This window comes from Lepisma saccharinum, unplaced genomic scaffold, assembly GCF_977018435.1.
Source record: "Lepisma saccharinum unplaced genomic scaffold, izLepSacc3.1 HAP1_SCAFFOLD_310, whole genome shotgun sequence".
Lineage (NCBI taxonomy): Eukaryota > Metazoa > Arthropoda > Insecta > Zygentoma > Lepismatidae > Lepisma > Lepisma saccharinum.
In genome coordinates this window covers 169,487-181,145 of record NW_028143045.1, presented here as the reverse complement: position 1 = coordinate 181,145, position 11,659 = coordinate 169,487, and positions in this window count along the sequence as shown.

Below are 11,659 nucleotides of genomic sequence, written 5' to 3'. Positions count from 1 at the left end.
TTGAACTTTCACAGCAAAAAATGCAACAGAAATTGTAAAGAAAGTACTACAGTGTTATTTGTATAAGTATATTGACACACTTACGTTTTATTTAGATAACGACATAATGAGATTACAATAAGAAATAGCTTCGTTTACAAACCGATAAACAAGGAAGTGACGTGTCATAATTTGTCACCAGAAGACCACGGATTACAAATCACAGTCTGGGCAAATGAAAGGTCATTCGTCATCTTTAGTGATTTCCACGCACTTTAGATTAAAGTCTAAATTAAGTACATTGTTGTGAAGTATATATTATAAGCTATCATAATATTAATTAGAGATATCAGCACCTATCACTTGGAAGATGCAGTAAGTAATAACTTCCATATGCAATATTATAGATCACGTAAAACACAGTCACGAGGTTCAGCTATTTCCCTTATTTGTCGTCAAGTTACTGCACTATAGGTACATCCAACAGGTTCAATCACGTCATTCGGACAGTCTAAATATCATATTAACGTCATCTGTTGAATTTACATGGTAACTACTTGGAAACAGCAAATAGGCCATATTGGGTACTAGGCCATATTGGGTTTAGGTACCTTACGTTGGATTTGCAAATGACAAACGTGACTTTTGGATCCAACATGTTTGTTACAAATTGGACGCAAAGTGTTTCTTCTACAAATAGAAGTAACTTCATAATTATTATATCAACGGAGTTAGAGATGGGTGCCATTTTGTTCCAAAAGGTCGGTATGGGGGTTATTCCTGAGTAAACAAAAAATAATCGATCAGACAATTCGATTATCGATGGCGAAAAACTTCCGGTTTGACCAAGTTTCCCATATAATCACATAGAATGCAGATTGCCTTCGAGCTTATTGGATACAAACTGGATCGTTTAAATTTTTTAAGTAATATGGAGAAACAAAGGTACCTTGAAGAAATTAGCAAGTTTCCGGAGCTTTTGGATGAAGATCCATGGAACAATAGTAATGCTTTCCGAGACAATGTTGATCTTCTAGCATCGGTTTCGTCAGGAACTTTACTTTTTGTCAACTGGATCTAAAATTCTTCTTTTGTTATTCAATATATATTCAATTCTCTATTAATTTCCTTAATTTTGGCGATCTACAGTACATGTTTTGTAAGCTATAATGAATATGTGCAGTTATATCTCTACTATTATACCGTCTTTTTACCTATTAATGTAAATAATACGCAGCTATAAATAACGTATAATAATGTAATATAAAAATTATTATTATTATTATCAGACACTTGGTTCGGACCCCAAAAATATATTTCTAGATATACGTGCCATGTACATATATATGTATGTATGTATGCAGAGATGTATGGATGTGTATTATATATATATATATATATATATATATATATATATACATTATACATATATATATGTATGTGTGTGTGGGGGGGGTGAGAACTACATTTATATAATCACACTTCAGCGCAACAATGTTCGAAGCCAGACTTTTGCATTCAGGTGCCATTTGACTCTGAATGCATTAAAAATGGTCGCCAATTTATACCTCGATTAAAAAAGAAAAATACTGATATATGAAGAAAAACCATTATAAGAAAATAAAATGCCGTTTTGTTGTAATTTACTGAACTTCGTAGCCAAGGTCTGGTACTTCTCAAGTAGCTTCCTAACGATGAGGTTCTCCCTGGACCTTGATAGCAGAGTGGTTAATCCTGTCGCCTTGTAATCAAAGGATCTCAGGTTTTATTCCCAGTGGTTCATATCCCAATTGAAAGTGTAAATCCTGTCCCAATTAGCCTGTCTGAGCATAAAGACAACTTCTTGTCATGAGGCTCACACTGAGTCAGCACCCAACGTTATCCTGTATGATCTGCGTTATCCTGTGTCTTGACATCCTGTGTGCCGGATGTTTCTTTACAGCTTCAGCTTTTATCAGCTTCGACGTGTTTTAATTCGTTCTTGATAAGAAGATATAATATTTGCTCTATATAAGATACTTATTCCTCTAATTCGTTTACTTAAAGTTAGTTGTTTGTGCCAAGGACTTGCACACACTTATAATAATTATTACAAGTAGAAACCAATTAGATTTAGTGCTGCAGAGCCTATTATAACATTTAATAGTAACATTAATCAATGGATAGCTCTCTGCTAAGGAGTGTGCTAAACTTTTGGACTCAGAGCTCTTTTAATGTGAATTGTTATTCCACTCGGTAAAGGAAAAGAAACATAACAGGGATAGATTCTTCTGTTCCATTCGTATACGAGTCCTTACTTTGATATCAAAGTATTCAATTCGTCAGCTACAAATAACTTGTGTGGTTTTTGATTAACGTACATGTTTTCAATATAAAATGATTTTGTACATCAAATCAATTTTCTGCACAATTTTAGTGGTGAAATTGCTTAGCGATATCTCAGATTTTGTGCTCGATTTTTTTTCTTATTTTATAACATGAATTTATCACCTCCTTAATTATTACTTAATCCTAGGGGTGTGATCGAGCCGGACCCTGTGGCCAAATGGTTACCTCATCGCGCTGCAACGCTAGGGGTCCCGGGTTCAAATACCGCTCGGGCTTGGATGTTTGTGTTTGTCCGAATAATGAGAACCAAAGTGAATACAGTGAAAAAAATTAACATGTCTGAAAGATTGTGAAAATGTGTGAATGACGGGGGATACTGCCGAATAGGGGTATTCCTTATATATATATATATATATATATATATATATATATATATATATATATATATATATATATATATATATATATATATAAAAGTGGTTAGAACATCGCGCTGCGACGCCAAGGGTCCGGGGTTCGAATCCCGCTCGGGCTTGGTTGTTTGTCCATTCATCAATTTCATCATTTCATCACTCATCCCCATCTTCGCAAATTAGCCAAAAGGCACAAAACGCGAAGTAAAATAAACTATATGAATCAATCAATCAACCTAGATGTGTGGTCGATCCAGAAATGTCGGAAAAAAATGTGCCCTGATGACGAATTCAGGAAATAAATTTCCCGCTTTTGTGGATATCGAACAGTCAGGAATTTTTGGGGGCCAGGCTGAAGTTCCCCCTGAAATATCTAATTTACATAATGTATAGTGATAATTAATTTTACTTCCTTAGAAGGATTAAACATATTGTTACATATGTATGACTTGTCTCACGCATTTTTGTGTTCGGGATGCATGTTGAAGCATGCTTTTTGTATAATAAGTTCTAATATACTAAGAAATTCATCTTCAGGGCTACTACCCTCCAATTTTTCGCTTTTAGCAAGTGGCTGCTGATAAGGTAAACCACCTCCGAAATAAAATTCTGCCTACGCGCCTGCTATGTGATAAGTAGACCTCGGATTTTTAGGTCCTAAAAAGTGTGCTTTTAGGTTCCTAAAATAGGCTCTAAAAATCCCAAAATAGGTTCTAAAAATCCCAAAATAGATTCTAAAAATCCTAACATAGGTTCTAAAAATTTTAAATTGGACTCGAAAAATCCTGAAGTAGCTTCCAAAACAAATTGAAAACAGTTCAAAATTCCTGAAAAATACTGATTAGATACAATCGTTAATGAGAACCATAAGAAATCTTAATAGGTATATTAACAACCAATTATTAATTTTCTAACCAAATTTTAAATTGCTTACATCATTTTCAAAATTATCCACAAATTATTGTAAATACTATAAGTACTTGTGTTGTAAGCAAAAGTTACTTTGTTGATATGAAGAATGCATTACGCATGTATAATTTGCTGCATAATACCTGGATGGCAACTCGCCGAGAATTTCTTGAATTCAGGGAATTCTACGTGAATTTTTCTCCATTACATGAAAAATTCCACCTTTTATTAATCCAGATATATGATATATGTATAAATTCAGTACTGTGCGATCTTGGGATTTTCATGCTCTTAAAAATAACCCCAGCTGAACACGATTCCGATGACCTCCATCAGTTGCAGTTCGCGGCCTTTCATTCCATTCTCTCACATAGCTGAGATTTCTTCAGCTGGGGTTTTCTTTAAGAGCATGATAAACTCAAGATCGCACAGTACTGATGTCTACACATTCATCCCCATAAAGTGCCCTCAGTCTCAGATTAATGTCAATTTGTAGTACATTTTCTGCGGTTAGAAACTCGATCACTGCACGCTACTTCAGGCGCTCCACCTACATTGGATGGTTACATGCTGGCATTTTCCTCGCAATAGTTCAGCACCCCCTGACGATAGAAGTTTTAAACCTTCAATGGAGAAGCGGGAAAGTCTTATAAGTGCAATGTATGGTTGTTCAAAATCCAAAATGCGTTTACAAGGTAACAAAGAAAATCAAATCATAGGAAGCTTTACTTTTCAGCACGCACTCGTATGTATATATACTTTATTGCAGAGCCATTTCAGGATTCTAATGTTGTTCATTGACATTCCAAATTACAGTTTGCAGAATTTCAACACAAAATGTTAATAATAAATGAAATAAGACATGCCATATTTAATGCAAAATGTTGAATTTTTCACGAGTTTTGTATCTCTTAAACCAATTGAATCTCAAACTCAAAATTTTTACTGAAGTTACTTATCATGAAGTACTGTATTGTGAACAAATTTCAGATTTTTAAACAACTGCCCACCAGAGATATTTAACCCTGAACTTGGCATTTTTTAACAAAAAGTACATGTTTATGACCCTGTAGAAAAACAAATATTAAAGTCTCAAGCTTCAACTAATTTTGACATACTCTATTGGTACACAGGTACTTGCACAAAAAAAATCAAGTGTCAAACAAACTGCCTTCCCCCCCAAAAAAATGTCCGAAAATGTCATTTTTAGCGATTAAAATACACAATTTTAACCTTAAAATTTATTATGAAGGAATAATATTTAGAAAATTACACAGAAATATAATTGTAGCCTATAATGTGCTTAACATCACAGATTTTGTCTCATTGTTGTAGGACTTACCAGAGCTGAGAAAAAAAAGTTGCCGCTGTTGCTTACGAATGGAGAAAATGACGCGCGCCATGATAAAAAAAAATGCCCGCCATCTTCAAATCGGTGATAGTAAAAATAAAATAAGAGTGGTTCTGAACTGTCAATATATGAGGCTCACACCACACAAAAAAATAAACGTTTTTAAAAATGGTCAAGCAACCAGGTTGTATGACTTCATATGGATTGACCCTATAGGTAAACTCAAATGTGGATTTGATTATTGTTGTTCGCAAGTTGAAACATCCGATTCTAAGGTTTCACAGTGTTTCGAAATTGTTAATCAGTACGATAATAATTTGAAACAGCTTGCATTGCGTGTTGATATCATTGAGAATAATATGCAGAAACCAGTTAATGCAAATTATGGTGGTGCTGATTGTAATGTTACAGGTACTTCTCATAACAAATATTCTAATACGAACACTCAAGTTCATGGTATTGATAATGTTGCAAATCGCCAATCGAGAAGGTTATTTGTAAGGCGTGATTCTGGAACTGGTCATAAGCATGATTCTGGTTTGAGTGATTCAGATGGAAGTTCTATTAACTCTACGGACACTACTAAAGTAAAGACGTTTTATGTAAGGGAACCGCATCTTAAGCATGTAAGTTGGAAGCAAAATCTCAAACAATCTAGTTTACATAATGCTAGAAAGACGCAAATAAATTCTAATTGCTCTTGTATGAATAGATCTAGTTGTATTTTTAACGAACACAGAGTACAAACTGAGAATAGTATTGATGTTTCCTCGAATAACGCATTTCCTGGAACAACATCAAATATGTTAGGTAGGCCAGAGGACTTCCGCAGTTATGGAGGATATTGTAATTTGAATTACACAAACTATCCTTGCACTTGGTGTTCTGGTTCTACTAATTATACTGAAATTCTTCCAGACAGGTCTGATAACACAGCTTCAAGAATGAATAATACACAGAGAGCATTTAATTCTCATAATGATAACGATGAGTCTAGAAGGAAAAGGTTTAATCGTTCTTACCCTTGCACATATTTTGCTGGTAATCAACAGTCACCAAACATTCATGATAGTGCATTTGTGAATGGAATAGAAAATTGTAATGGTGCACATAATTTTCAAGAAGATTGTAATGCAAGACCGGACTCTGATTCTTTGACCTTGTACATGAGGAAAGATAGACATTTGAAGTTAAATGAATTGTCTTTATTACCAAAGTTTTCAGGTCGAGTTGAAACGCAATCTGCAAGAGAATACTTGGAACAATATACTCAACGCTAGATCTGATAGGAGTACCTGCTGATAAACGACTGCAGAGCATTCAGAATTGTTTTACAAATCGAGCAGCTTATTGGTTTAGAACTAGTGTTGCCCACGAGACGAGACTTTGACCTGTCTCGTCTCGTGGAAATGCTGTGAAATGCTGTCTTGTTTCGAAAATATTCGTTTGTCAAAGGGACAAATGATCAATCTCGTCTCGTCTCGAATTTTTAAAAGCCTGTCTCGTCTCGTCCCGTGGGCAACACTATTTAGAACACACAAAAGATATTTCTTTTGTTATTCTGATTTTGAAAACAAATTTATTCAACAGTTTGCTTCGCCTGAAATGTTACAGTCATAGTTAGCTGTTTTAAGGAATCAAAAAAATTGACCAAAATGCGCATTAAAGTTTAGAAACTTTTGCATTTAAAACACATTCCACATATTGTAATTTAGTGAACAATCCAAATGATGTTGATGTTATACAATTGATAATGAGCCAGTTGCCTGATAATGTTGCTAACAATATCGCTTGTCATAGTGTTCAGACGATGGATCAGCTTACAAATATGCTTCGTAAGTTAGACGTTATTAGAACTAGTAGGAAAGGACTTATTTATTTACCTGAAGATTTAGATTGCGACAAGTCTAACAAAGGTCTTAAGAAGAAGATCAAAGATTAAATGTACGACAAGTAAATATTCGAAAAACAAGAAGTACTAATACTTCTTCTACTCAAACTCTGCCTTCTGATAATTTGGATGCCTCTGTTGGAAATAGTTCAGACAACGTAAACCAATCTATGAGTTCAAGATATAATGCAAGTAATGCTACTAATTTTGGAAATTTCCGACGAAATAGAAATCAGATGTTTCCTAGGAATTTTTACAATACTGGCAGGTTTTACCGTAATAATAATAGAAATATCCCGAATGAGAATTCCAGACAAGATAATGGTCTTAATTTTAGGCAGCCTAACTACAGATTTTCTAGGAATGGTTACTTTAATAGTAACAGATCTTTGTTTCCCTCTCTTTACGAAAACTGTCCACCACAAAATCGAGATGTGCCAGTGGTGAGTGATACAATGAGGAATCAGCCCAGCAATATGCAAAGTAATATAATAATGAGTACATCTAATACTGGTGTAAGTCCTAATTTGACTCAAAATCCAACTTCAGGTGTTCAGTCTTTACAATTTAATGATGCTAGGCAACAGCAGTTGGAAAGGCAGTCTACTTTAGATTAAAGTGGCAGTCGGAAGAGCCTCTTTCCCTCTTCACTACCTACAAGAGGCACAAGGAAGAGTCAAATGATTTATTTAATGTTTGTGATGCTATGCAATTTTCGAATGAAAGTGCATTAAGTAACTTGCAAATTAATTTTTTGTTAGAATGGTTTGAGGAAGAACCTGACTGGGTTATTAACGATGAAGATATTCCTGTACCTTTAACAGAAGTTCCAATTGTACATGGAATTATATGTCAATTGCCTATCATTTGTATAATAGATTGTGGTAGCCAAGCAAATTTTATGAATTATGAGGTTTGGTGTAAGATATCGTCATGTATTGGTAATCTTACGTTGGACAAGGTGGATGACATTATGTGGATTTGCTGGAAATAAAAACTGCAAAATTGTCGGTTGTAAGACGATAAATATTCAGATTGACAGCGAATACTTTCCAATGGAATTTTTCATTTTAAAAGAACTTAATGCAGACATTATTTTAGGGGTTCCTTTCTTACGAAGGTACAAAGCAATTGTGGATTTTAGAAATCAAAATATAAGCTTAATAACTTCATCAGGAAAGCAAGTGTGTACAACATTAGATAATAAGGATTATAGTACGATAAGTGTTAAATCTGACAAGCTTGTATCTGGTGTGGAGCATGATACTGATATAACGGAGAATGAATTCCAGTCATGTAGGATGTTAAAATATGTACATATGTTAGATATTGAAGCAAATTATATGCCTTCTCAGAGGGATATTCACGAGAAAGTATTTTCAATTGATGATATCGGTGATTCACAGAAACGTGATTTATTTTCACTCTTATGGAATTATCACGAACAATTTTCTGACAAACCAAGACATGACAAGGTAGAACCATATAAGATACAGTTAGACAGTGACGTACCTATTGCCACGGCACCTTATCCTATACCAATTTCTAGGAGAAAGAATTTAGAAGATGAACTCGCCAAATGGGAAAGTTGGGGTATTATATATCAAGAATCTTCCCCATATTTAAATCCTCTACACATTGTGCCAAAACAAGGTAGTTTATGGAGACCAGTAGTGGATTTTAGAAATTTGAATAAGCATGTCATCAGTCCTCAAGTTAGAGTTGAACCAATTCATGAAATCTTACAACGATTTTTGGTATCAAAATATTTCTCTTCTATTGATTTATCGTGTGGCTATTTCCAGATCCCATGAACTCCAGAATCACATCTTTATACTGCTTTCTCATATCGTGGTAGACAGTATTTATTTCGATATCTTCCCTTCGGCATACGATCTGCTGTGTCCATTTTTCAAGACAGGATGAACAAAATTTTCACGAGAGAATTCAACGACTTTGTTGTTTGCTATTTAGACGATATCTTGATCTTTAGTAAAACTTGGCAGGAGCATTTAACACACCTGGAAGCTGTTCTGCAAAAATTGAATTATTGTTAATATGTCCATCAAGTTTTCAAAGTGCAAATTTGCTTCTAAAGAAATTGATTTTCTTGGACATATTGTTTCTGGAAATGAAATTAAGGTAGATAGTAGCAATAATTCTGCTATAATAAATTTTCCAACACCAAATAACAAAAGGTCACTTCGAAAATTCTTGGGTTTATTCAACTGGAGAAGAAAATTCGTGAATAAATTTGCAGAAGTTGCCCATCCACTTTATGAACTTCTAAAGTCGAATATTCTCTGGACGTGGAAGGAAGTGCATGTAGAAGCTTTTGAAAGGTTACGTGATTTGGTTATATCTCCAGAAGCATTAGCACAGCCTAATTTTTCTAAACCTTTTAACATAAATGTAGATGGTTCAAAGAAAGGTATTGGAGGTGTTTTATGGCAAAAGGGAAAGACATCAGAAGATAATCCCAGGATTATTCAATATGCAAGTAGAGTTCTTCGTGGTAATGAGTTATCTTACAGTACACATGAAATCGAATGTTTAGCAATTATTTTTGATTTTGAGAAATTTTATATTTATGTAGCCGGAACTAAAACTAATTTGTTCACAGATCACAAATCTCTTTCTTGGCTGGAGTCAGCAAGAACTTTAAATCCACGTTTAAATAGATGGTGTTTAAAACTGCAAGGTTTTGATTATGATATCCACCATGTTTCGGGAGTAAACACTCAAGCGGCTGACACATTAAGTCGATATTAGTACAGGAAATATTTCTTTATCCGAGTTGTTTATTAATAACTTAAAATTGGATATTATTGAAGAAGATACTTTGGAGTTCTGGAAGGAGTGTCAACATCGTGACGCATATTGTAGTGCTTTAATTCAGAAGATTGAGAACGGAAATCTTTCCAAGTCTTGTAAGACTCAGTATGCTATCCAATATAGCATTTTATTTTTAAAATGTGTTTCTGAAGATAATTGGAGATTAGTTGTGTCAGTTTCATTAATACCGAAAATCTTACATAAACTGCATGATTTGCAAGGACATTTTGGATATAGAAAGGTTTTCAGTAAATGTAAGAAATTACATTATTGGCCAAAGATGAACTTCGGTATTAAACAGTATTTGAATAATTGTTTAACTTGCGCCAGAACTAAACAAGCTCTTTTGAAAAATGAAAAGGATGATTTACACGTTTATTCTACCAGTCCACGTTATTTGATTTCAGTTGATTTGATAGGACCACTTCCGAAATCTCAAGGTTACACATTTATATTGACTGTAATAGATGTAATATCTAAGTTTCTTATGGCATATCCTTTAAGGAAAGCAACATCTAGAGAAGTAATTAATAAATTTAAACTGCAATATTTTTATCATTATCCTGTATGTAATAGTCTACTGTCTGATAATGGTTCGCAATTCAAGTCACAAGAATGGAAAACTTTTGTGGAAGAATTTAAAATAAGGCATATCACAACTTCAGTTTATTCTCCGTTTGCCAATCCTATTGAACGATACAACAAGGAGTTAATTAGATTATTAAGATTGTACATAAGCAAAAATTATGAACATTAGTCAAAATATTTAAGTTTTGTTTTAGAACTATTAAATATCTCCGTATCTGAAGTAACGGGATACACTCCAAATGAATTATTTTTGCATTACGAAATAAGAGATCCTGTTTTAAACCAAATTGATTGGCCTGAGACATTGAAAGCAGTTCCTTGGAAATATAAATGTTTAATTGCCAAATCTCGTTTGAAGGAAAAATATAAAATTAAGCCTAAGGAAACTAGTGATAGATACACAAGGATAGAGAGAAATGATAATAGTATTAGTCAAAAACCATGGACAAAGCAGTGCTGAGTGTAAACGAATACACAAATTTATGGACTTGTGGCTTGGTCCATATTTAGTTAAAGAAGTTAATGGTAACTGTTGTGAATTGTTATCGTTGGATGGAGAGAGAACTGTACAAACACATAATGTATCCAATTTAAAGAAATTCAATTATAGTCAGGAAAGAAAGGACGAATTATGTAAACTTAAGTAATTTCAAAAGATTTCAATAGCCTTTTATTAAGAAATGTTAATATGTTTTAAAAAATTATGATATGTTTTCAATATTTTCTGTGTTAATTAATGACGATATGTATGTCATGAGAAAGTTTGTTTTCTTTGTAGTTTTTCATGTTGTCTAAATATTTTAAAACCGATGTTCTAAAATTTTTCTCCGAAGGATGGAGAATGTTGTGACTATTTTCAAATTGTAAAAGGTATAATCACTTCTTGTGTAAAAGAAAAAGAAAGAAATGTTATAGCATACTGTTTTGTTGCGTAGCAACCAGTTGTAAGAAACAAGTGAATAGAGATAACAAGAAAGTGTGTGAGTAGTTCGAATCACTTCAAATCGAGCATAAACTTGATATGAACCTCACGGCTCATATCCATGTGCCGTTAATTATTCTTGGTTATTTTATATTAGTTGGTTCATATTACTTGATTGTTAATATTCCGTATTTGTAATCTTTTATATTTCATATTTTTTGATAAATAGAAAGATTATTACTAGACTTATATAATCCACTAATATTTCCTTTATTGTAACAATAAGTGTAAACGCGGCCTAATGTAATAATCTATATGTTAATTTTCTGACCGAATCTTTCAGATTGGATATGTAAATCTGTGTTCTTTCACGGCAGAAAAATGTTTATGATTTAGATTGACATAGATTTCGTTTAGCAACAATGGGAAGATCGAATCTGTTC